The 26,361-nt window shown below is 51.2% G+C and overlaps 1 protein-coding gene across 3 annotated transcripts in view; it reads left to right on the top strand.

Moving 5' to 3' along the window:
* The window catches only part of SPATA13 (spermatogenesis associated 13), a 264,206-nt gene that overhangs the window by 102,671 nt on the left and 135,174 nt on the right, over positions 1–26,361 (top strand). The window contains exon 1 of one of the 3 annotated variants that reach the window (XM_067016356.1): positions 16,780–16,852. The exons of the other annotated variants lie outside the window; for them this stretch is intronic. The gene's annotated coding sequence lies outside the window, so the exon portion shown is untranslated. Of the gene's footprint in view, positions 1–16,779; positions 16,853–26,361 lie in introns of those variants that run through there. 3 annotated transcript variants of the gene reach the window in all.

Below are 26,361 nucleotides of genomic sequence, written 5' to 3'. Positions count from 1 at the left end.
TTGTTTTTTTTTTTTTTTGTGATATGCGGGCCTCTCACTGTTGTGGCCTCTCCCGTTGCGGAGCACAGGCTCCGGACGCGCAGGCTCAGCGGCCATGGCTCACGGGCCCAGCCGCTCCGCGGCACGTGGGATCTTCCCGGACCGGGGCACGAACCCGCGTCCCCCCCATCGGCAGGCGGACTCGCAACCACTGCGCCACCAGGGAAGCCCAAGTATACGGTGTTTTAACCGTAGTCACCATGCTGTCCATTAGATTCCCGGAACTTACTCCTCTTAGAACTGGAATTTTGTACCCTCTGACCACCTTCCCCCATTTCCCCCATTAGTATCAGCCATTATTGCTTTAAATATACTTTCTGTCCCTTTCTCTTTCTCTTTTCCTTCTGAGATTCCTGTAACACGTATTTTCTTTGGATGGTGTCCCATGAGTCCTGTAGGCTTTCTTTACGCGCTTTTCATTCTTTTTTCTTTTTGCTCCTCTGACTGCATAATTCCAAATTGTCTGCCTTCCAGATCACTGATTCTTCAGCTCAGTCAGGTCTGCTTTTGAAGCTCTCCATTGAATTCTTCAGTTCAGCTCTAGGATTTCTGTTTGTTTGTTTTTGATGTTTCTGTTTCTCATTTTGTTCATGTGTTGTTTTCCTAATTTCATGTAGTTGCCTGTGTGTTCTTATAGTTTGCCTAACTTTTTTTTAAAGGGAACTTTATTTTTATTTATTTATTTATTTATTTATTTTTGGCTGTGTTGGGTCTTCATTGCTACACGGGTCTTCTTTAGTTGCAGCAAGTGGGGGCTACTCTTCATTGCAGTGCGTGGGTTCCTCACTGCGGTGGCTTCTCTTGTTGCAGAGCACGGGCTCTAGGCACACAGGCTTCAGAAGTCGTGGCACGAGGGCTCAGTAGTTGTGGTACACAGGCTCAAGAGCGCAGTCTCAGTAGCTGTGGCGCACGGGCTTAGTTGCTCCGTGGGATGTGGGATCTTCCTGGACCAGGGCTCGAACCCATGTCCCCTGCATTGGCAGGTGGATTCTTAGCCACTGCGCCACCAGGGAGGCCCTGCTGAACTTCTTTAAGAGGATTTTTCTGAGTTCTTCGTCAGAGAGTTCACAGATCTCCGTTTCTTTAGGGTCAGTTATTGGAGCTTTACTAGTTTCCTTTTGTCGTGTCATGTTTACCTAATCCTTCGTGCTCCTTCGGTCCTTGCATTGGTATCTGTGTATTTGAGTAAGTGGTTTCCTCTTCCAGACTTTACCGGTTTGTCCTATCACACATAGTACAAAACAGCCAGAGTCCCAAAATATATTGAAACATATAGGTTATATATGTATAACTATATATAATTGTATATGTAAGTAAGTATATGCATATATTATATATGTAATATAAATATATATATCCAACAAAATTGGTAAACGGTGGTATTTTCCAGTGGCAGGAAACATCCTTCTGAAGATAAACGTCAACTCAGTATCCCTCTCATAATGTCTCCAGGCGGGGAACGGAGAGGAGTCTTTCCAGCCCTGTCGTGTTCTCTCCTTGAACTGGGGTTAGAGAGACTCTACCCACACACAGTCGAGGATGCAGGACAGTGTTCGCTGGGGCCCCCGGGAGAGGGCCAGCCGTGCGCCCGACTGGAGCCGCCTGAAGCCGGGCCCCGTACCACAGGACGGAATGCCTTGGGCAGCCGTCCTGCACACAAGCCCTGGTGCATGCTCCGGACCGTGGAAGCACATGCATTTTCTCCTCCCAGAATCAGCACTTACTACTGTCTCCCCTGTGTGTTCAGGTCGTCTGGCGCCCTGGACTACAGAAAAGTCTTTCTTTACTCCTTTTAACCCGTGCCTCCTCGCAGCGCCCGAATAAACGCAGGGGCTATGTTTCCAGCTTTGCGGGAGAGGCTGCTCTGTGACGCATGGCTCAGGGAAACGGGCTCATCTGTTCTCCAGGTGGGATTCAGGTGTGGTGTCTGAGGGGCAGGGAGGAAGGGTGGGGGGAGGAATGAGATAAGGATTCCCTGTGGAGAAGCCCACACTCAGGGAATTTTCATCCTTTTTCATAGATGTAGCACTGCATCTGGAACTGCCGTCTCATCACTGTTGTGGGGGAAAAGAATAGCAAAGGTGATCGTGTCCCCTGTGCTGCTGCCGCATGCCCCGTATGTGACTTCTCCTGTTTATTAGCTGAGGAGGAGTTGCTCTAAGTAGGGCTGATTTCAGCACTTTTCAGTGATTACTTCATTTGTTCCCTGCAGCCTTTCACATTTCAATGGCCTTAAATAATCCTGCTATATTAAAAAAAAAAAAAAGCACTGGAAGTGGACCTCCCTCTCAGCTCAACTCTGCATCAGCAAGTCCTCTCCCTGCTACTGATGTTTTTATCCTCCAACAGCGAGAACACTTGCCGCCTTACTTACCAAATCTCTTTAACAAAGAATCTTCATCCTAGAGTCTAACCAGATTTGATAGAGTTGAATTCGATTAACTAATTGGATAGAATCTGAAAGTTGTTTGTCCAAAAAAAAAGGTATCCGTAAACTTTTAAGCAATCTGTTACCTTGCTTTACACTTACAGAAAGGTTTAAGGCATTTAAAAAATTGCAACACAGTTTTGGGGAACAAGTTTTATACGATGTTTATAGCACAATTAAGCACGAGAGCAATAATAGTGGCCCTGTGACAATCATTGGCCCTGGGGCCTCCCCAGGCCACCTCCACACTCAGCCAGAAGCAGGAGGGATGGGAGGAAAGGCTCCTCTCTTGGGTGACGGGTCCCCTCTGAGCACAGACAGTGGGGCTCCAGGCATCTTGCTTTAAGAAATGCACAGTCACTTCCGGTGAATTGAATTGAAATTGACATTAGCTGCTGAAGTCCAAATTAAGTCTGACCTGGGTGGCTCAACAGCTTTTTAAAATTTCAACCGCATCTCAGCCACAGAAAGCTTTGCTGATAAAATCCGATGTTCCCGAAGAATCTTGACCCCCAGAAGCTCCTGCTTTGATGTGAATTTTCACCAGGACTTTAATGGTCTTTCCAAGAGGCAGTGAATATAGACACAAAGAGCTGGGCTCCTCTAGGTGCTGGAAATGTCCCCACCTAGATCTGGGGACAGAGCTGTACTCTAAAGATATGTTCTGGGCTTCCCTGGTGGCGCAGTGGTTGAGAGTCCGCCTGCCGATGCAGGGGATACGGGTTCGTGCCCCGGTCCGGGAGGATCCCACGTGCCGCGGAGCGGCTGGGCCCGTGAGCCATGGCCTCTGGGCCTGCGCGTCCGGAGCCTGTGCCCCGCAACGGGAGAGGCCACAACAGTGAGAGGCCCGCGTACCACAAAAAAAAAAAAAAAAAAAAAAAAGATATGTTCTGTTTTTGTTTTTGTTTAATGTGTACCCTCATTTAAAATATTTTATATGAGGTAGACAACTTACCATTTCATTGTAAACACTTTATTATGCATCTTAAGAGATAAGGATCTAAAAGAAAATATGTAACCACAATGCTATTTTATTCTAAACAAACTTGACAATGAAAAAATAAGTTGTATTTTACCGCTTGTCACTTACACTTCAATTTATAAGGAGGGAGAGAGAGAAGTGGACAGGGTCTGCAGTCGGGTTGGGGAGAAAGGAGGGGACAGAAAGGGACTGAGGAAAAGGAGGAAGAGGGCTCTGCGCGCGCAGCTGTGCGACCTTGACCCCTGAGCCTCCTTCCCTGGCTGTAAATGGGAGGCTGGTTCCTCCTGCTTACGGTTCCTGGGGGAGTTTAAATGAGAGTGCACTAAAGCGTGTAGCCCAGTACCAGCCATTTATCAAGGTAGTTATTATTATTAACTATAATTGATCCTTCATAGTTGTAGAAAAAAATTTAAAGTTACGGTAACCACCATCCTCCGATCATAGTCTCTGTGAGCCATATTTATAAAAACAAAAGCCTTTTGGTGGTGTATCTGCTGGTGCCCAGGCAGAAGAAAGCAGACCATTGTCAGTGGCCTCGTGCAGGCCCCACACACAGGTCTATTGACCTTGCACAGCTGTACGGCTCGGCGCCTGGCACAGAGCGGGGCGCCACGGGGGGCCGCGTTGCCAGGCACTGTCCTGGGAGCCCGGCACGTCGCTGCCAGTTCGCCCAGCAGCCGAGTGGGCGGAGGGGTCCGGTCCTGTCACTAGTCCCTGGGCTCAGATGGTGTGTGGAGTGTGAACACGTACTCAGGAAACCTTCTAACTCGTGTGATCAAGATCCAGACCCTAGAGCCACACTCAGAACAACTCCTACTCACCGCTGCCGAGGTGTCGCTCCTTGTGCCTCAGTTTTTACATCTTTATTTTATTTTATTTATTTTGCGGTACGCGGGCCTCTCACCGCTGTGGCCCCTCCCGTCGGGGAGCACAGGCTCCGGACGCGCAGGCGCAGCGGCCACGGCTCACGGGCCCAGCCGCTCCGCGGCACGTGGGATCCGCCCGGATCGGGGCGTGAACCCGTGTCCCCTGCATCGGCAGGCGGGCTCTCAACCACTGCGCCACCAGGGAAGCCCCCACAGGTAACTTTTTTTTTTTTTTTTTTTTTTTTTTTTTTTTTTTTGCGGTACGCGGGCCTCTCACTGTCGTGGCCTCTCCCGTCGCGGAGCACAGGCTCCGGACGCGCAGGCTCAGCGGCCATGGCTCACGGGCCCAGCCGCTCCGCGGCACGTGGGATCCTCCCGGACCGGAGCACGAACCCGCGTCCCCCGCGTCGGCAGGCGGACTCTCAACCGCTGCGCCACCAGGGAAGCCCTACGTCTTTAAAGTAAAGATAATAATGGTACCTACCTCTCAGATTATTACAAGAATTAAAAGAGTTCATGATCCATAAAGTATTGGGCACCAGGTACTGTGTTTGCCATTACTGTTTTCTATAGGCCGGGCACTGAGGGTCATGGAAAGATACAAATGTTGTGCTTTTAACGGTTTGTAAAGGAAATTACTTATCTGAGCCAATATGTAACAAGTGTGAGGCTCTCCACCACATGCATACATGCTGAGAAAATGCCAGTAAGGAACGGGCCCCATGGGGCGAACAGTCTTGTTTTGTTGACCAGTATAAAGATCGAATGGGGCCTTTTTAAGAAAAGGCTGTTTGTTGTTTGACAAAAAGGATATGTTGATTTCACTTCACGTTAATTTAAAGGGACCCTGGTTCCATCAGCCTATGCAATGAAGGATTCAACCCGCTCAGTTTTTTTAATAGTTCTGATTTGAAGCTTCTGAGAACAGGCATAAATCCAGAAATCCTTACAACACTTTCCCTTAAATATACACATATTAAGGAAAAGTGTTTTATATATACATACCTCTGCGAGCATCTTTGTGGATAAGCGTCAGGCACGGAGACAGTCGTTTCTTGGAAAGAAAAGGTTTCCTACTCATCTACTCCCGTTTTCACTCATGGTGACAATGACCGGAGCGTGGGGAAGGCAAGTGAAGTGTCAGGTGAGGGTGTGCGGTCCCTGAGCTAGGAGTCTAGATGGCAAGGAAATTACTCAAGGCTCGGTAACAGCCGACAGTATTCAGAAACCTAGAAAGCATTCAGAGCTAGATTTTAGTGTATTAGTTGACTAGTTAATTACTGTTGGCAAGTATCAGCGGGCTCGCTCTGGCTGATCTCCTGGCCTGGCTCCCTCCCCCCTCCCCGGCTTCATCGTGTCCACCCCCTGCCATCCGCCCCGCTCACAGCCACCCCGCCGCGCTTCAGCACGTCGTCCTTTGTGTTCCTTTTCTCTAGAACAGTGTTATCTCCGTGTCTCTTCTGCACGAACTCACAGCCGTCATTTTAACAGCTTCCCGCTTACCGTCCTCTCTGCTCACGCTTGTTTGCTCCCAGGCGGGCGTCGCCGGTCCTCTGAACTCCCACGAAGCGTTATCCGTGCCTTCTTTGCGGTACTAATTGGGCTGTTACGATATTTTTGCATGTCAACTTCTGCTCAGTGACAGGAGGCATCCTGGGATCTCCAGCACCAAGCACAGTGTGAGGAAAATCAATATTTATGGAAACTCAGTATTACGGAAACTCAATAAATAAATGTTGAGGGAATAGAAAGAGAAAAGGGGGGTATGTGAAATGAGCTAAAATAAGCCTACAGAGAATGCGTTTTAGGATAGACATGGAAAGAACATGAAAGGTCTCTGTTATAGGATGATCTTCCCCCCCCAAAAAAAATTCGTGTGCTAAAGTCCTTAACCCCCAGCACCTCAGAATCTGACTGTATTTGGAGAGGCCTTTGAAAAGATATGTAAGTTAAAATGAGGCCATTGGGAAGGGGCCTAACCCCAAACAATGGGTATCCTTACAAGAAGAGGAGATCAGGCCAGACCCCGGTAGAGGTAAGACCATGTGAAGGTGCAGAAGGTGGTGGCTGTCTGCACCCCACGGAGAGAGGCCTCAGAAGGAACCAACCCTGATGACCCCTTGAGCTTGGACATCCAGCCTCCAGAACGGTGAGAAAATAGGCTTGTGTTATCTGAGCCACTGAGTGTCCGGTTAATATTAAGGAATAGAAATCTTCCCCGTCTTTCATCTCTCATCTGTTAGAAACTGAGTTACCTTTTTTCCCTGCCCATCATGGCAGGTTCTCCTCTCATGTCCCGTTGAACAGTTGTCGAGTGGAGACCAGCCCTGCTGGTTCCCGCTGGCTCTGAGTCCCAACAATTCCACCGGCCGGCTCGGGCTCCAGAGCAAACCACAGACAAGTTCAAGGTGAGGGCCAGGTCCCCTCTACACATACCCCGCGCTGCAGGTCTAAAGCCAAGAACCTGCTAAAAGAAGCGGGAATAATAGGTAAGCTTGTAGAGAAACAGACAACAAAAGAAAAATCTTGTTCCTGAATTCACTCGAGATTCCAGATAAAGTGGATCAGGTGCATTTGAGCGAATGTGGGAACGCGAATTCGAAAGGTAACCGTGTGCACACCTCTGCGGGCCTTTCTGAACCTTTGAGGAATCGACTGATAGGATTTGAGTTGCATTTCCTCTCTGAAAGCTATATTTCTGGGAACCTTCAGATTAGGCACAAACGCGAAGGGGAGATAAAGGCAGTAAAATCGTGGGGGAAGGAATGTGCACTTGCCAGAGCAGTGGAGGGAATGAACAAAGCTTTTACAACTCTATCAGGGGAAGGAAATACTAGAAATTAAAGTAGATATATTAAGTGATGGAGAGAGTGAAATCCAAGATGATTACAAAATGGCCGGTTACTCAAATGCCCTTTTGAAGTCTCCCTTTCACGACAGAAAATTGTAAGGCCCTGGCTCTCTATTCAGTCCCAGTTACCTGGGTTTTGCTGGTGAAAATCTCCTAGATGCACAGGAAGCAGTGAAAGCTGTACACAGAACGGACAGCGTTCACAGTCAGACGCACTGCCGTGTAGTCCCAAGAAGCCAGGAAAATGGTTTGCCACGCTTGAAAACAAACAAACAAACCGGAGGCCCTGGCGAGGAATAAAAACAGAAGCAAATACACCCGCTTTCGATTTAAATAAGCTGGTTCTCTCAGAAAGCATTCCAAATGAGTGGTGTCTGTTCTGTGTCCATGGAAATTCACAGAGAAAAATCATCCCCTCTCACCAGAGGCACCTGAATGCTGACTTCAGCATTTTTATGTTTACGGATCTCTGAATGACCCATGGGAAATAGAAAAGCACACCGGTCATTTCTATTACGGTCTCTTCCCTTTATTTTTAAAATTTTATTGAAGTTATATATGTCCACGGTAAAAAAAAAAAAAAAAAAAAAAAAAAATTCAGGGAGTTGAGAAGGGGCAGCTTCTTGTAATCATGTTTGCTTTAGACCTCTTGGTGGTCATTCCCATGACTCTTAATAAGATGCTGAGGGCTTCCTGGTGGCGCAGTGATTGAGAGTCCGCCTGCCGATGCAGGGGACGCGGGTTCGTGCCCCGGTCCGGGAAGATCCCATGTGCCGCGGAGCAGCTGGGCCTGTGAGCCGTGGCCGCTGAGCCTGCGCGTCCGGAGCCTGTGCTCCTCAACGGGAGAGGCCACAACAGTGAGAGGCCCACGTACCGCAAAAAAAAAAAAAAGATGCTGATAGTGTTCGTTACCTATACATTCACATATGGATTTACGGTGTCTGCCGAGCCTCTGGTAGGAAAGAAGTTCATTTGCGCTCCTCTTCTCCCAATTTTAATGCTTACCCTGCGTAGTTCTTCTACTGGCCAGCTTCGCACCTTTGCGCCTAGGCTGAAACCTCTATTTCTTGTTCCTCTAACACTGGACTTGACCCCTCAGTGGAAGATGTGGCCTGTTTAGTGTCAGAACCGAGGCCTCAGTCAATCCCTGGGGTGCCTGGGCTGTGCAGCGTGCCCCCCTGGGGAGCCCACCTGGGCAGGACCTGCTGGGTGCAGGCACTTGCTCGTCTGGGCAGAACCACTCGCCCTGAGAGAGGGGGTTCTCCCTGGGCAGTGTCCTCAGCTTCTCTGCAGAAGAAGCCTCCACTGTGGGGTGGAGTAAATGCGCTGGTTTCCATGGCACGCGGGGCGGGGAGACGGGGCGCTGAGGTTTCCCCGGGATGACTTCCAACGCGTTGCTGGTTTTCAGCACCTTCCCTTGTTCTTACTCTTTAAGCCCGTTGGCCCCAAGCCCAGAGCTTCCCCGGGGTTTTGCCGCCTCCCTCCCATCCCCGTCCCTCCTGTGAGTGCTCTGGACCGCAGCTCACTGCTCTCAGTTTTAACCATCAACACGCTTGCACTGGCTCTGTCTTCTAGAAGGGTTTCAAATCTCTCTTCCACTGATGACAGTCCCCACTCCAGTGTGTGTGTGTGTGTGTGTGTGTGTGTACGCGCGTCCTGAGTCAGCTGTAGGGAATCAGAGTGAGAACTAATGGACACTTTAAAAAAAGAGCTCGTGGGCTTCCCTGGTGGCGCAGTGGTTGAGAATCCGCCTGCCGATGCAGGGGATATGGGTTCGTGCCCCGGTCCAGGAGGATCCCACGTGCCGCGGAGCGGCTAGGCCTGTGAGCCGTGGCCGCTGAGCCTGCGCGTCCGGAGCCTGTGCTCCGCAGCGGGAGAGGCCACAACAGTGAGAGGCCCGCGTACTACCAAAAAAAAAAAAAAAAAGAGCTCGTACCATAGATACTGTTTTGGAGGCTTTTCTCCCCCACTTACCCGTATGTTTTGAAGTATCTCCTACATCATTATTATTTTTCAGTTTGTGCATAGTATTCCATTAAATGGATAGACTGTAATTCACTTAACCAGCACCGCATTACTAGGAACTTAAGTTGATTGTAAATTTTGCTCCAGTAAAATCATCTGCAGTGAATATCTGTGATAGTGTCATCTGAGGCATCATTGGCTATGTCCTTGGGAAACATTACTGGAAGTGAAATCACTGAGTCAAAGGGATTCTTTTCCCTTACAGGTTATTACAAGATACTGATTACAGTTCCCTGTGCTATACAGTAGGATCTTGTTGTTTATCTGTTTTATATATGGTAGTTTGTATTTGCTGATCCTGAACTCCTAATTTATCCCTTCCCTCCTTTCCCCTTTGGTAACCATAAATTTGTTTTTTGTTTTTTTTTTTTTTTTTTTGTGATACGCGGGCCTCCCACTGTTGTGGCCCCCCCCGCCGCGGAGCACAGGCTCCGGACGCGCAGGCCCAGCGGCCATGGCTCACGGGCCCAGCCGCTCGGCGGCACGTGAGATCCTCCCGGACCGGGGCACGAACCCGCGCCCCCCGCATCGGCAGGCGGACCCCCAACCACTGCGCCACCAGGGAAGCCCCATAAATTTGTTTTTTATGTCTGTGAGTCTGTTTCTCTTTTGTAAATAAGTTCATTGGTGTCATATTTTAGATTCCACATATGAGTGATATCATATGATATTTGGTCTTTCCCTTTCTGACTTAACTTCACTTAGTATGATGATCTCTAGGTCCATCCCTGTTGCTGCAAATGGCAAAATGTCATTCTTTTTTATGTCTGAGTAATATTCCATTGTCTATATGTACCACATCTTCTTTGTCCATTTGTCTGTCAGTGGACACTCAGGTTGCTTCCACGTCTTGGCTATTGTATTGTAAATAGTGCTGCTGTGAACATTGTGGCGCATGTATCTTCTCAAATTAGAGTTTTTGTCTTTTCTGGATATATATCCTGGAGTGGGATTGCTGAGATCATACGATAACTCTATTTTTAGTTTTTTAAGGAGCCTCCATAGTAGCTGCACCAATTTACGTTCCCACCAACAGTGTAGGAGGGTTCCCTTTTCTCCACACCCCCTCCAGCATTTGTTATCGGTAGACTTTTTGACGATGGCCATTCTGACCAGTGTGAAGGGATATCTCACTGTAGTTTTGATTTCTATTTCTCTGATAATTAGCAATGTTGAGCGTCTTTTCATGAAAGGGTTGCACATTTTTAAGGCTTTTGACACACATTGTCAAATTGCCTTACAGAAAGTTTCTATAAGTTTCTCACTCCCATTCTAGGCCAGTACTACTTTTCTACCAACGCTGGATGTCATTATACTTTTTTTTTTTTTTTTTTTTTTTTTTTTTTGCGGTATGCGGGCCTCTCACTGCTGTGGCCTCTCCCGTTGCGGAGCACAGGCTCCGGACGCGCAGGCCTAGCGGCCATGGCTCACGGGCTTAGTTGCTCCGTGGCATGTGGGATCTTCCCGGACCAGGGCACGAACCCGTGTCCCCTGCATCGGCAGGCGGATTCTCAACCACTGCGCCACCAGGGAAGCCCCTGTCATTATACTTTTAAACTTGCAAATTCGACAGGCAAAAACATCATATTATTTTAACACTTTGTGACTCTCTTGTTAACTGCTTAGTTCCAGCTATATGAAGAATCGTGGCACTTGGTTTCACCTTTACTGGCTGCCCACAGAGGAAGTGGGGAGCCCCTAGAATCAGTACTGCCGTGTCCCCTGCCACCTAAGCCTGCTCTCCCGGAGCCCTCAGCCCTCAGCTGGGAGAGCCGGTCAGGGGGCAGGAAAGAGGGAGGAAATGCTGGTGGATCACACCTCATTCCCCCTTGTCCAGCGGATGCTACAAGGAATAAGGGAAACGTGAGGACAGACCTGAGGAGTGGACTGCGTTTTGGAGCCAGGACTGAGGGAACTAGGTCCACATTCACTGAATATGAAAATAAGTCCATGGGTCAACTCCAAACCCCCTGAACCTCCTGAGCTGCTGGGGAGGCCAAGTGCTTCCCTTGAACCTGCAGCCCTGAGCGCTTGTTACCCTGATGTCGGCCTCAACTTGGCTAACACCTAGCGGAAGGTAGGGGAGAAGCAGGGTTTGGGGGTAGATGACCATTTATTAGTTATTGATTGATAATTATTTATTATAATATCTATTATTTATTATACTTTTTTATTATCAGGCCTTTATTGAGCCCCTACCGTGCTAGATCCTAGGGACATAGAAGCAAGGTAAATACGTCGTTGCTGACAAGGTGCTTGAAGACGATTTAGGGAATAAATACTTAGCCTGTGATAATGGAGTGATAATTTTATGGCCCATAAAGCAGAGTACGCAGAGGCGGGGCAGATCTGTCCAGTCAATAACCAACTTCAGATAAGGGTGTGAGGAATTCGGTGAGCTGACACCAAGGCTTTTGGACCGCTGATAAAGACTGAAATATGTTACCTGTGAGTATAACATTCTTGTCTCCTCCTTTATTCATAAAAATAAAGAGACTGGGCTTCCCTGGTGGCGCAGTGGTTGGGAGTCCGCCTGCCGATGCAGGGGACGCGGGTTCGTGCCCTGGTCCGGGAAGATCCCACATGCCGCGGAGCGGCTGGGCCCGTGAGCCGTGGCCGCTGCGCCTGCGCGTCCGGAGCCTGTGCTCCGCAACGGGAGAGGCCGCAGCGGTGAGAGGCCCGCGTACCACACAAAAAAAATAAAATTAAATTAAAAAAAAATAAAGAGACTAGGGAAAGAATATTTCTAATTCCAAGAAAATAAACTGTAACATCTTGCAGCCATTGCACCTCTCTTGCCAGTATCTTAATTCAGATGCTCATGATTTTTTCTCTATAACATGGATACTGGAATCCACCCTACATGGGGGCTTTTGTTGACCCCATATATTTTTTAAATTGAAGTATAGTTGATTTATAATGTTTTGTTAGTTTCAGTTGTACAGCAAAGTGATTCAGTTATATACATATATGTATATTCTTTTTCAGATTCTTTTCCATTATAGGTTAGTACAAGATATTGAATATAGTTCCCTGTGGACTCCATATTTTTATGTAAACCAATTTATCATTCTTTTCCTCTATTGTTTGTGCTTTGTCTTATTCGAGAAACTCTTTCCTCTACCCCAGTGTCATATATATTCTACTTTCAGTTTTGTACATTTAGTTGTTATGTCTTCATTTGGCTAGAATTATTTTTATAATATGAGATATGGATACAGTTTCCCATGTATGATAGGTATTTGTCCCAGAATCACGTATTGAATGGTCCATTATTTCTACCAAGTTCTAGCGCCACCTTGTCATATACTAATTTATCATGTATATGTGGCTCCATCCTTTTGGATATTCTCCTTCTGTTCCATTGGTGTAATTGTCTCTGTTTCTGTTATCATACTGTTTCAATTACTATAGCCTTATACGCCTTCATTTCAAATAAGTCATGCTTACTTCTTTTTCAAGATTATCTTTGGTCCTTCACTTTCCACGTGAATTTTAAGAACAGCTTGTCAACTTCCTCAAACTATCCTGCTGGTCTTTTGATTGAAATTGCACTGATATTTAGATTATTTGGGAGAAAACTGCCATCTGTATGATATTGAATCTCCCCATCTGGAAATATTATAAATCTCACCATTTTGAAAACATCTTTAATTTCGTTCAGGAAAGTTTTATCATTTTCTATACAAATATTTCATATATCTTTTCTTAGAATTATTTCTAGGTACCCATAAATTTTGTTATTGTGAAGGGGATTTCTTAGTGACCTATGCTAATTGTTTTTTTTTTAAGTATAAATTTATTTATTTATCTTTGGTTGCGTTGAGCTTTTGTTGCTGCGCGCAGGCTTTAGTTGCGTGTGCGGGGGCTACTCTTTGTTACAGTGCTTGGGCTTCTCATTGTGGTGGCTTCTGTTGTTGTGGAGCACAGGCTCTAGGCATGCGGGCTTCAGTAGTTGTGGCGCACGGGCTTAGCTGCTCGGCGGCATGTGAGATCTTCCCGGACCAGGGATCAAACCCGTGCCCCCTGTGTTGGCAGGTGGATTCCTAACCACTGCGCCACAAGGGAGGTCCCATATGCTAATTGTTTGTTGCTGGTATATGAAAATGCTGTGGTTTTCATGAATTGATTTTGCAGCCAGCAACTTGCAGAACCCTCTCCTAGGTTTAATAGTCTATAGGGCTTCCCTGGTGGTGCGGTGGTTGAGAGTCCGCCTGCCGATTCAGGGGACACGAGTTCGTGCCCCGGTCCGGGAAGATCCCATGTGCCGCGGAGCGGCTGGGCCCGTGGGCCGTGGCCACTGAGCCTGCGCGTCCGGAGCCTGTGTTCCGCAGCGGGAGGGGCCCCAGGAGTGAGAGGCCCGCGTACCGGGAAAAAAATAAAAATAAAAAAGAAATAAAAAGTTTATAAATACCAGGGTTTTTTGGGAATTTTTAATTTAGATTATCATTCTCTGTGGTTAATGACAGCTTTTTCTTTCTTTTCAATCCTTACATTTCTTTTTTCTCTTGTCTGCTGGCTAGATCACTAGTGTAATTTTTAATAGAATCAGCAATAGCAGATGTCTGCTCTTTATTTTTTTTGAAGGGAAAGCTCCTAATATTTTATCTTTAAAGACAATATTTGCACTAGATTTTTGCAAGATGCCCTATATAAGATTAATAAATATTTCTTGAGTTCCTAGTTCACTAACAGTAACCTAGGAACATTTCACTCTCTGTGGTGAAACAGTTATTGAACTGAATCAAACAGTTTTGCTGCGTCTAATGCACCAAGCTTTTTGTTTTTCCTTTTATCTCTTAATGGGGTGAATTACACGTACATTTTCTAACGTGGAGCCATTATTGCAGTTCCTACTCGGTCGCGATAGCTTTTTTAAAAGTACGTTTTTGGAATTTGCCTGGTAGTATCTCATTTCGGTTATTTTGCCCCCGTGTGCATAATCCAGAGTGACTTGTAACCGTGTCGTTTACACGGTCCCTGCTTGAAGTTGTCGTGAAGGTTGTACCCGGCCTGTCCAGTTAGTTGAGGAGCATATTCTCATTCCTTCAGTTCTCTGGGTCCTTCTGAATGACTTAAGGATCGCCGTCCTTGGAGACTTACTGAGGGCTGGTTCCTGGCCTCCTCTCCCGTCATTCGTGGCAGCAGCATTCATGTGGCCGCTTCCACTTGTCTCCTTGGCCCCCAGAACGCTCTCATTTAGGACAGAAGCATCCCTGCCCACCACGCCTTCCTGCAGACCCGGGCTACGTTCGTGGCAGGACACCGGCGAGGACGGGCGTCTGTCCTCCGGCCTTGCAGACAAAGCCAAGTGGTGCGGCCTAAACATCTTCTCGCTCCCCGAACTTGCCGGGTCAGTTCTCTGCTCTGAGCTTCCTGCCCCACGGCACCTTGTCCCTCTGCGCCTCTCACCGCGATGCATCATAACTGAAGGGGCGCGTTCCATCTCCAGCCTGAGCACGAGCTCCAGGACGCTGAGCCTTGCTCTTCGTTGCAATTTCCACGCCGAGTGGGGCACCAGGCACCAGAACAGGCAGCCACTGTTTGTGGAATCAATGAACTAAGTGTCCTGACCTGTTAAACACAAACAGCTCGTTACAGATCTAACGTGCGATTTGTTACCCTACCAGTTTCTAACCAGACATTCTGATGCCACCTGGACGTATACTGATTGATCCAATGAGCAAGGGTCCAGCTCAGCGTTGCTGTTGATTCCATTGGTGTCATTGTCTCTATCTCCGGCACCATGCTGTTTAAATTACTACATCCCTCTGTAAGTCTCAGGCCTGCGCTGCGTTTTCTGTCTTGGTCCACAGTCGACGTGCCATCCGGGGCCTACTTCTCTCTAATTAATCGACCCATCGTCCCTCATCTGCAGCAGGAAGATGCGGAGTTGGAGAAGTGCCATGTGTGCCAGTCTCCATGTGCATTTACGGTAGTTACCGAAAGCGTGTCCGGGCAGCTCTTGGCGTCTGTGGATTCTTCACACATGGCGTGTTCGGGAACCAGGGGACCTCAAAGCACAGGAAACTCAATTCACTAAAATTCAGCATCATGACAAAAAGCACATCAGACGCGAGCCATTCATTCCGTCCTGGCGCTCAGCCTTTAGCCGCGAGAGTCACCTGAGGGCGTGTAAACGGCAGGTGGCCCGCCCTGCCCCCCACCCCCAGAGGCTCTGGTGCAGTAGGTCTGCACCAGACCTACTGGTCTGGCTCCCGGAAGGTGGTGTTTTCCGCAAGTCCCTACGATGCGGTGCTGCTGCTCTGGGGACCGGGCTTTGGGAACCATGTGCTGGACTGTTTCCCGAGGGGAGGGACCACATTACCGTCTGGCGATCTCAGCCCTGGCTCGGTGCCTGCCCCTGGTTACCTCTCGATACCTGACAATGACAGCAGGATGGAGAACCGGGATGCTCTCGTCCCCGAGGGAAGAACGTTACAGGGGCTATTACCTCGTCGAATACTCACAGCCCCGTCAGGGAGACACTAGCCCCGTCCCCGTGCCACAGAGAGAGCCGCGGAGCCCTGGAGAGTTGCGGAAACACGCCTGCACTCACACGCCAGGGTGGAGGGGGCCGGGAGAGGCGTTCGGGGGCTGAACTGGAAAACTGAGATCCCCAGGCAATGTTCTCTCCTTTGCCGTTGTTGGCAAGTTCTTATCAGGTCCTTGCCGAGGATAAACCCAGGAATAGTTTACACCTCGAAAACAGACCTGCCTTTGCAAGTCTTTCCTCAGCATCTGGTGGTGGTTTCCCGTGGCCCCGGCTGTGGAGGGAATCACCTTGGTGGGGCAGCCACCAGAGCTTCTTCTCAAGACCCCTTTTGTCCCCGCTGAGGTGAGCACCTGTGACACCGTCTGCTGGGTCTGAGCGGCCGCCACCGCAGAGGGTCCGGGAAAGTGCTCACTTGCTCAGAGAACCACGGCTCTCCCCGGCCTGTCTCCTGACGTAGCCGAGGATCCAAACGTGTCCTGTGGGCAGAGTTCTCGTCTCCCGTCTCCTCTGCAAGCAGCCCTCCCAAGGGCTGCACCAGCACCAGCTGCCCAAAGCCGCTGGTGGGAGGGAGGGAGCCTCTCAAAGCCCAAGACGAGTGGAGACCCTCGAGGGCAGGTCCGCCGATGCGCTCGGGTCCGTCCACATGTCCCCCGGGCGAGCGCTTTGAGAGAGCCTCCCGGAGCGGAATACCCGGGCGTTTTAGACAGCATTTCTTCCTGCCAGCGTTACCCCTGGGGGTCAAATGCTGGCATCCCTTCAAGCAGCCTGCGGTCCCTTAGCTATGTGCCTCCAACGTGACAATGAGGGACAAACCACCGGACGCCGCTGTCGGCGCGTTTGTGGGAGGTGATGGGCTCCCGCCCTGCCGCGATCTGTGTCTGGCAGCGAGATTCCTCCGTCCTGCAGACTCCTGGGAGTGTTTGCTTCTCTGCGGAAGCTGCATTCTACCGCTGCTGCTTAATTTCCTGGTTAGTGATTATCAAGAAACTGGCGTGTGACTGCAGCGAAACACTGCCAGAATGCAGAAGACGTCCCGCCTCGCTGGCACGTGGCCTGGGTTACTCGCATTGGTCCCGCTGTTATTTCTGGGAAGATTTTTGGCGTGAGTGGTCTTCCCTTGCCTCTGTCCCCACCACGCCCAGCAGCAGGAGGCGCTGCAAGGAAAGTAAGTTACGCTTATCTACATTTTCTACGGGTAATTTTCTGTGGTCTTTGGGGTCAGATTGCCTGGATTCCAGCTCTGGCCCTGCCGCTCACTCGCTGTGTGGTCTCGGGCAGATCACTGTGCTGCTCTGAGCCCCCACAGTCTCACCTGTAAAACGGGGGTCATAGTGGCCCCCAGTTCCCAGGGTTCCCTGAGGATTCAGTGTTAACGCTTGTGAAGCGCTTACGCAGAGTCTGGCACAAACATCCCATGAATCTTGTCATTCTTACTGAATGCTTAAAATCGGAATCAAAGTATCAGCTAAAAAAAGTCTCTGGGGGGCTTCCCCGGTGGCGCAGTGGTTGAGAGTCCGCCTGCCGAGGCGGGGGACGCGGGTTCGTGCCCCGGTCCGGGAGGATCCCACGTGCCGCGGAGCGGCTGGGCCCGTGAGCCGTGGCCGCTGCGCCTGCGCGTCCGGAGCCTGCGCTCCGCGACGGGAGAGGCCACGGCAGTGAGAGGCCCGCGTACCACAAAAAAAAAAAAAAAAAAAAAAAGTCTCTGTGCAAGATTAGGAGCTGGAGGGGCTGCCTGGTGTTTTGGAATCCCTTCCAACCAGGCAGTTGCGGTTTAATAGAAGAGAGAGAACCACACATGTACGGAGAGAGACGTTTGCTGCCTTCTCCTTACAAATGGGAATGTAGGCTTGGCGCTTCCATGAAAGGTGGGCGGAAGCTTCCTGGGACAGAAAAATGCAAGATAAATGATAAAGAGGAAGTAGGAGTTGTCTCAGGCTTGTTTTTTTTTTAATTATGAAAGCAACGAAGGTCCATTGGGGAACATACAGGGATGTTTAAAGCAGAAATAAGTCACTTAAAACTGCTCCCCGCAGAGAAAACCATTGTTAATTCCTTAACAGATTTCCGGTTTACGGCTTTTGAGATAAGCTGGGCACAGGGGCCCTGGGAAAGGATGGCTCAAATGCCCGGGAGATCCGACCCGTGTACCGTGTGGCCGGCCCCAGGCGGACAGGGTCCGCGCCGGCGGGCGTGCACGGAGCGCAGGACTCTCGGAATCGTAACGAACCTCCTTTCCCTCCTTGCCGGGCCGAGCCTGTTCGGGGCTGAGTCCTGGAGCATCAGAAAGCATGTTAGGTCCCCGAGAACGCAGTTGTCTGAGTTCTTTTAGGGAAAACAGCTGATGAGAAGGTGATTTGGGGGTTTCGGAGTTTTTGTTTTGCGTGTCTGGGGTGTTCTAACCACGTGGTGAAGAACCCCTCTCGTTCGGTGCCCGCGAGATGAGGACCGCCGTAGCCGCGCCGGGCTTGCCTCTCCTGGGGAGCAGGGGGGACCCCTCCCAGAGCACCGTGCTGCCTTACAGCCTCTGGTGGCAATGGCGGTTCTGGAAGTGGATTTGCTCGAAGGCCAGCCAACAAGCCTACCTGAATATGAGGCGGTATGGCAGCCTTTCGGAAGCTAAAGAAACATTTGACTCCTGTTTGTGAATTCCGTTCAGTTGTCCTGAGCTGTACAGATCCTACTGTTGTCCCCTGTAACACACAGCAGGGGGTCCAGTTACTCCAACTTCTGACTTTTTTTACATGGTTTTTTTTTTTTTTTTTTGTGGTACGTGGGCCTCTCACCGCCGTGGCCTCTCCCGTTGCGGAGCACAGGCTCCGGACGTGCAGGCCCAGCGGCCACGGCTCACGGGCCCAGCCGCTCCGCCGCATGTGGGATCCTCCCGGACCGGGGCACGAACCCGTGTCTCCTGCATCGGCAGGCGGACTCTCAACCACTGCGCCACCAGGGAAGCCCTACATGTATTTTTATATAGTCAATCTTTGGTCCCTTTTGTTGGTTTCTAACATTCCATGCAGACTTGTCCAGAGGTTTGCAGAGGGGCCAGATGCTCCTCGGAGAGTATCGGCGTCTTTTTCCACGCCAGCCTGCCTGGCCAGGTTTATGAGATCAAGCCCCTAGATGGGGTCAGGGGTCTGAAAGGAGCTGAAACTCACTCACAGGGTGGGAAGGGGTAGAGGCAAAGGCGAGGCCTAGAGGCCGCCGTACGAGGTGGGCTCTCTCTACCCTGTGCCCAGACGGCTCCGTGGCCCATCCTGCGTCCTCTGTAAGGCTCCTAGTGTCTGCCCACCCCCCACCCGCCACCCGCCACTGAGGCTTTTGCACGTAGAGGTGCCTTGTGAAGGCACTGACTCTGGAGCTGGCATTTGGGGCTCTGAGCCCACCTCCTCTGGATTCTTCAGCAGACGAGCCTGGAGGCTCCGTTCCTCATGAGGGTCAAGTCCTCTCACTGCACTGGGGAAGGGACGTTCGGAGCCTCGGGGTCCAGGGGAGGGGCAGAGGGGAGACACGGATGAGAGGAAGATGTTTGCCTCTTGACAGAAGCTGGTGAACGGTCAGGCCGTGGCAAGGTGAGCGGGGTTCTCCATTCCGCCTCCAGCACAGGTAGAGACCGCAGTGACCCCTTGAGGGGACCCAGGGAGCAACCTTAACTTCTGTAGTAGCCGCCGATTAGAGGTCCAGTTGGTTTAAGGAGCCAGGGAGAGTCCAGGAGAGCTGTCAGGCCACCCAGCTGAATCAGTAACCAGGGAATTGCTTCCTTATACATGGCTGAGATTTTCAAGATTCCAGGGATGGAGTTTGTCTTGCCGGGGAGTGGGGAGGAGGAGAGGGGTCATTTTAGAGGTGAAGAGCAAGTCGGAGAGGGGGTAATAGTGCTTTCTTTGGTCGACCCAGGAAAACGGTGCAGGAGGTGGGAGAAGGATGCAGGAAGCCCAGCACTCTTCTTGAAAATGGCAGACGCTGCATAGACACCTGGCCGGCTCATTGGCCGAGTAACTGAAGCGCCAGCGGGAGGGGGAAGCGAGCCCGCTGTGGAGTGTGGATTTCAAACGTCCCCTTTTCCCAGCGATGAAGCTCCCAGCAGCTGAGAGCAACTGTCTGCAGCTCTGCTTCACGCCGGGCCTGCGGCTCCTGGAGAGCCGGGGACGGACCGGCTGCAGACAGGGCAGCCTTGGCCTAGAAGTATGGGGGGGGCATCCTCCCCGCCACCCCCGGTGCACGGTTTGGTCCCGCTGCCGGTCCGCTCCCTCCTCGGCCCCCGGGTGCCGCAGGGCCGCCTCTCCCGGGCAGGCGGTGGGGCAGGGCCACTGGGTCTCTGCTGCGGCGATGGGTGCTTGGCCTGGGCGGAGCCCCCGGGGGTTGGGGGGTGCAGCCTGAGGCCTGTGACACAGCTTGTCACGGCATTAAATCAACCAGAAACGCAATGAGGGGGCTCAAAGTGGTCTCACTACTGCCACACTCTAACCAGCCGGTCAGCTGACAGATTCCTCCTCGGGAAAGGTTGGACTTGAGTCATTTTCTGAAGCCAGTGACATTTGGTGTTCAGCCTGCAGTTTCCCTGGACAGAATCAGGGAAGGAGACCAGAAAATGGGCATTATTATTTTCATTATTAACTTGCCAGCTCTTCACTAATCTGTACCACGAATCTTCTCTGTCTCTTTCTCTCTCTCTCTCTCTCTCTCTCTCTCTCTCTCTCTCTCTCTCTCTCTCTCTCTCTCTCACATCAGGAAAACCAGAGGTTGTAAAGCCAAACAGAAATGGGTTTGAATTCCAGCAAGTCCACTCTCTCACCCGTGGTCTTGGGGAGATCCCCTAACCCGCCGGAGACTCCCTTGCAGGGTCTGTAAAGTGAAGTTGATAATACTTAACCTCACCGTGCTGTTTGAGGATTTAACGAAATAACCCCAAAGTCACGGGAGAAGTGCCAGTCAGGGCTGGCGGGAGGGGCTGCCATGAAGAGTGTGTCATAAAGGAGTAACTCGCCAGGACGGGGAGCCACAGGGCCTGCGTGCCCTGGCTGGTGGCCCACCGTGGAGGCACCAGCCCCAGGAGGGGGCTTCTGCAGACCCGGAGGTGGAGAGGTCCCTGCCTTGCAGGGACCGCGGCCTCCTCGTCTCCTCCCTCCCTCCCTCCTTCCCTTCTGGCCGGGCTCCCAGTTGTGCAAACCCAGCAGAAGCCCCAGGGCCTGCAAGCCCGGGTGCAGTCCACTCGAGGCCGCCCCTAGGGAGGCAGCGGGGTGGAGCAGGTGGGCTGTAGGCGGAAACAGAAGCCGCGCGGCTCGGGAAGGGCTCCAGGGGTGAGAGCTGTTGTGGCACGTCACTTCCGGTCCCGTTGAGAGCCTGTCAAGCCTGGAACTTACTTGAACGTTTCTGGAGAGCAGGCGTCTTGTTTAGCACCAAGCATGAGTCCGTCCTGTACGCACAGTACGTGCCAGTCAGCGTTCGCCGAGCGGTAGGCAGATGCTGGAAAGGGCACGAGATACTGACCCGCCAGCAAGTGTAACACTGGAGCGGAATGGAATAGAAAGCACGGTGTAGTCAAGGATGACGGCGCTGTACGTTTCGGTGGTAACGTCCCAGAGGGAGAGAAAATAGAGAACAGCTATGGCTTGATCCGTGCCTTACCTTTCCTCCCGCGATGAGCTTTTGCATCCGGGGGCGTCTGGCTCACCCCTGCCCGCTGCCTCTGACGTCTGCGCGTTTTCTCCGAAGTCGCGGGGGCTCTTGCCGGCGGGTGGCGGGGGGAGGCTCCGGGCCGATGGAACCTCTAACAAATCATTGTTAAGCCGCGGGGGCCTGGGGTGTTGGGGAGTAACGCGGTGTCCACAGGCGGCCCTGTGGGGCTCTGTCCCAGACCAGGGCCCTTGCCCTTAGAACTGGACTCCCTGGTGGCCCATCAGACGTGTCCTGTGCTCTGTGGGGTGACCGCACACGTGCGCTCGTCGAGCCCGGGAGGGGAGTGACCTTCTGCTTGGGAACCTGCCTAACCTGCTCCGTAAAGATTTTCAAACTGTTCTGAAGCAGCAGCTTTTAATGTATTCTGACCCCACGCCTGGCCAGATTTTTCTGGTTTCTGGTGGCTGTCTGGGGACAAAGGTGAAGCCCAGGTAACTCGGTAGTGGGCAGAGCAGACAGGAGAGTCCACTGGGCCTCGGGTCACCACGGGGGAGCCTGTTCTTTGCTGTCCCCAGCTAAGGCTTTGGGGACCAGCTGTTCCCGGGCCCGGGAATCTGCATGTTACAGCTTCCCCACTGATGTGACGTCCGGGCTTGTTTCGGCCACAGGATTCCTGGAAGCAGAGCAAAAAATATATATTTAAAGAGGATTTAAGCATAAAGATGTCCCACCTTCTATTCTAAGAACCTGCTTATTTCCCACCGAAAATATGAATGAAAGGTTAGCCTTTAGTTTATCTTATTTATGAAATAACTTCGTGCTTATGTTTTCAGTACGACATTTCACGACACGTTGATCTTTAAAAGCTAGTAGGAAAGCAGGTGAACTGACCACTTTGAAAACATTTTGGCATTCTCTGCCAGCCAAAATCAGATTATTTTCTTTATTCAGGACACCGGTGGCCACAGGAAAGTTGCAGTGGAGCCACCCGTCTAATCCGCCCCCTGCAAACTCTGAGATAAACTCAGCACCAGGAAAACAAGCACGCTCTGCTGTCAGCCTGTGGCCCGGCCACCCACTGCTGAGACCCTCGAGGGACCACTGATTTTGAAGGGGCGGCTTCTGCGATGGGGGCCTTGGAGCCAAAGTCCGGTGGTGCCTGCTGTCAGAGGGCCTGTGTGGACTTTGGTGCCAGGCCCGCTTTCCCAGCCCTCACTGACTCGGTGACACGGTGACATGGTGGGGGTCAGGGGAACATCCAGTGATCAAAGAATCAGGGAGAAATCTGTCCTGTGGGAGGTGGGGGGTGGGGGGCGGACGGGAATCCGCGCCTGACTTTAATCCTTAAATTCCCAGGTAGATCCTTTAACCCTTTGTGTTTCAGGATTTAAGAAAGAAAGAAAAAAAAATCTGGTGAAAACACAGATTGGGGCTGGTCTGTAGGAGTGCTGAGGGTGTGACTGAAAGCTTAAGCCTGACTTTTGCTGGAGCCCTGAGCTCGAAGTTAGGAAGAGCTGGGTTTGTCCTGCTTCACAGCCCTGGCGCTGGCCTGAAGTCAGCCCAGAAGGAGGGCTCTCCGGGTCTGTGGTGACAGGAAGAGCTGGCGGCTTCTGACCCCAGCAGGGACCTCTGGCTGCGTGTGCTTCGTGTCCTGAGCGTGCGTGCCCAAGGGCTGCACGACGGACATGTGTTTATCACTCAGAACACACAACGTACTGTCCGCAGAATTCCTGCCAGGAACTGATCCGAGCACCGCTCTTCCTGCTTGGTGAGCGGGGCCGGTGCCGGGCTGCCTGTGACCCCTCCTGGGACTGGGGACCACACAGCAGCTCTGGGACCCGAGGGAGGGGCGGGTGAAAATCCCAAGACCCTGGGCCAGAGGTCCGGGCCCCGGAGGACCCTGCAGCCCCAGCCTGGGGTGCCCTGTGCTGCTTCCTGATGACCTGTGGTCTTTTCCTGGTGCAAAACTCACCTGGGTTCCATATCTATGCGTTAGCATACGGTGTTTGTTTTTCTCTTTCTGACTTACTTCACTCTGTATGACAGACTCTAGGGCCACCCACCTCACTACAGATAACACCGTTTCGTTCCTTTTTATGGCCGAGTAATATTCCACTTTGTATATGTGCCACATCTTCTTTATCCATTCAGCTATCGATGGACACTTAGGTTGCTTCCGTGTATGTATACGTATAGCTGATTCACTTTGTTGTGAAGCAGAAACTAACACACCATTGTAAAGCAATTATACTCCAATAAAGATGTTTAAAAAAAACCCCGAAAACCTCACCTGGGGCCCCTCCGACAGCCCGGCATCATAGGGAAGTGCAAAGAGGGGGTGAGGTGCCTGAAGGCTGCCCACCCCGCCTTCCCTTCAGGAATTTTGCTTCTGCCACGTGCTGGCAGTGTGCCCTCCAACTGCCCTCATCCCCTGCTTGGGGCCAGGCGCTGGAGGAGGTGTGTTTGCACTTTGTGTGAGGGAATCGCGCCAGGGAAGCCTAAGTCCACTCGGAGCCCCCGGCTGGTGCAGCAGAGGGCAGCTTTGCACAAACAGGACGGCGGTGCTGGTGACTGAGTGGGGCCCCGAGCTTCCTCGGCCGAAAGGAAGAAGCCGTCCGGTGTCCGGTGTGAGCCGTACGGACACCCGACCGTGAGTGGGCGAAAAGGAGACGGCATAGCAGACAGGGCTCAGACCACCATCCCGCGGCCCGGCTGGGAGGAGGGAAAACATGAACAGAGGAGAGAAAAGGGCGAAAGGTCAGAGATGAGCAAAGGGGAGCTGAGGGGAACTCTGGAAGCACGTGGGGGCAAAATGACTTTGCAGATTCAGGGGCCGCCTTTCAACTCACGACCGGGTGTCAAGAGGGCGAGCTGCTTATCAGGCGAGCTCAGAAGCCGAGAGGAGGCCTGCTTCCCCGGGACGGATCCTTCCACGCCCACGGCCCTGAGGACATACGGGAAGAGCTCTTGGTGCTGAAGTTTTAACAGCTTCTCAGGATGAAGCCCGGACCACATGTGAAGTCATAAACACCTGTCCTCTGACCAGGAAGACAGAAATCCACAGACCCAGTAAACACACTCTTGTCCCGGACTTAAAGAAAGGCCTGTTCAAATTTCTACTGCCTTTTGAATGTTTTACTTTCTTCTCTGTGGCTTTGCATATGTGATCTAAGGAGCGGGTGGGGGGGGGCCTCTCTGCAGATAAGCTTCTTACAAGATAGCCGTGGTGAGCTCTTAGCAGGGCTGCTCACCTGCTCTCTCCTGATTCACGTCTCTCTCTCCCTACGTCCCTCTGTTCCCCTATGTCTAGAAAATAAAACCCATCCTAAGGGACAGGGATCTTCCAGTGAGAAAAATTCCAAAGATTTTTATATAGTCTTGAAAGTAATTCAGAAAAGGACTTGCATTTGAACAAACTGCATTTGCAAAGGAATGCTTTGAACAAAGGCTGCATTGTTAAAGTCCACTTGGTGGCTGCTTTGAAGAAACCAAAGTTTACTTGGGTTTTTAAGTTCTTCTACATTTGCTTACAGCAAAAAAAAAAGAGAGAGAGAATTCATACTACATGCTGTGCATACCCTGTTCCATCAATGGTCCTCTTCCTGGAATGCTTCCTGGACTCCTGCAGACACCCATGTCCCTCCACTTACCTGACCAGGACCTGGGATGTCTCCCATCCAGACAGAGAGCACCTGGAGGGCAGGGTCAATAGCTCAGAATCCAGACATGTAGGATAAAGGGGCATTGTGCTACTTGCAGACATCTAGGAGGTACAGTTTGGATGCTGAAATGTTGGGATTTACAAGATGTAAATCCCAACTGTTTATGAGAACCATAGGACCGTGGACTTGAAGCGGGAAGTGCAACAGAAAAATCCAGGATGAACACAGCTTTCACAAGGTCATATTAATTACTTTAAGAGATGGTTGCTTTGAACCCTTCTCTGGGAAAATAGAAGTTTTGCTGAGAAACAGGAGCGACAGCTGTGGAGCTTGGCTGTCTTGGTGTATCGGAACACTGGCGGTGGGTGGGGAGCTGGGGTGAGAGGGGACAAGGAGATGACTGTTGCTTGGCAACGTGAAATAGCGGAAGGCAAGTTCGAGGCGTCGGCAGCTGTAGCAAACACAGCCCGCCGTCCATTCCTCGTAACAGCCCAGGTGTTGTTCAGGGCAGCGATGTGCGCTTAGGGCACCCAGCCTCCCATACTCCCTTGCGGCTACGACTGACCAGGTGACACGTTTCAACCAATCAGATGCAGGTGGAGCACCTGGGCGGGGCATAGGCAGGAAAGCTTCTGGGATAAGTAACTGCCAGGCGTCATTTAGATCCCTGCCCTTTGCCCTTCTCCCCAGGACACAGAGCTGGTAGTTACGATGGGAACCATCTTGCCAAGCATGACAGAACAGGACTAGAGAAGAAACCTGGAACCTGGTTACGTGATGGAGCTGCCATGTCAGCCTTGGGTGGCTTTTCTCCAAATTTCCTATTATGGGAGAAAAATAAACCTCTATTGAGTGAAGCCAGCATGACCAGTCGTCAGGTCTGCGTGGCTGGCCGAGTGCAAGCCTGGTTTATGCCGCCCTGTGGGAGAAAGGAGGCGAGCAGGCGGCCTGAGTTCTCACTCTGGCTCGGTCCTTATGTATTTACTGTATGACCTCAGGCAAATCACCCAGTTCTCCTGGGTGTCGGGAGACAGCTCTCTCCGGAGGCTCCAGGGGAGTACCCTTCCTTGCCTCTCCTGGTTTCTGCTGGTGGCCAGCAATCCTGGTGTCCTCGGCTTACAGGTGCACCCTTCCAATCCTCACCTCCTTCTCCACGCTGTTCTCCTTGTGGGTCTCTGTCGACATTTACAAAGACACCAGTCAGATTAGGGCCCACCCCGGCCCATTATGACCTCATGTTAATTTGACTACAGCTGTAAGGACCCTATTTCCAAATAAGGCCACATTCACAGGGGTTAGGACTTCACCCTATTTTGGGGAGAGGGGTTCTTTCGTTGCCCTATGTCACATCAAGGTACTGCAGAAAGTCATGTTTTTTTAAATTTTAGATTTGGAT

Source organism: Kogia breviceps, chromosome 16, assembly GCF_026419965.1.
Source record: "Kogia breviceps isolate mKogBre1 chromosome 16, mKogBre1 haplotype 1, whole genome shotgun sequence".
Classification (NCBI taxonomy): Eukaryota; Metazoa; Chordata; class Mammalia; order Artiodactyla; family Physeteridae; genus Kogia; species Kogia breviceps.
The sequence above is the reverse complement of the archived record's forward strand: the minus strand, read 5'-3'. Positions and strand labels throughout refer to the sequence as shown.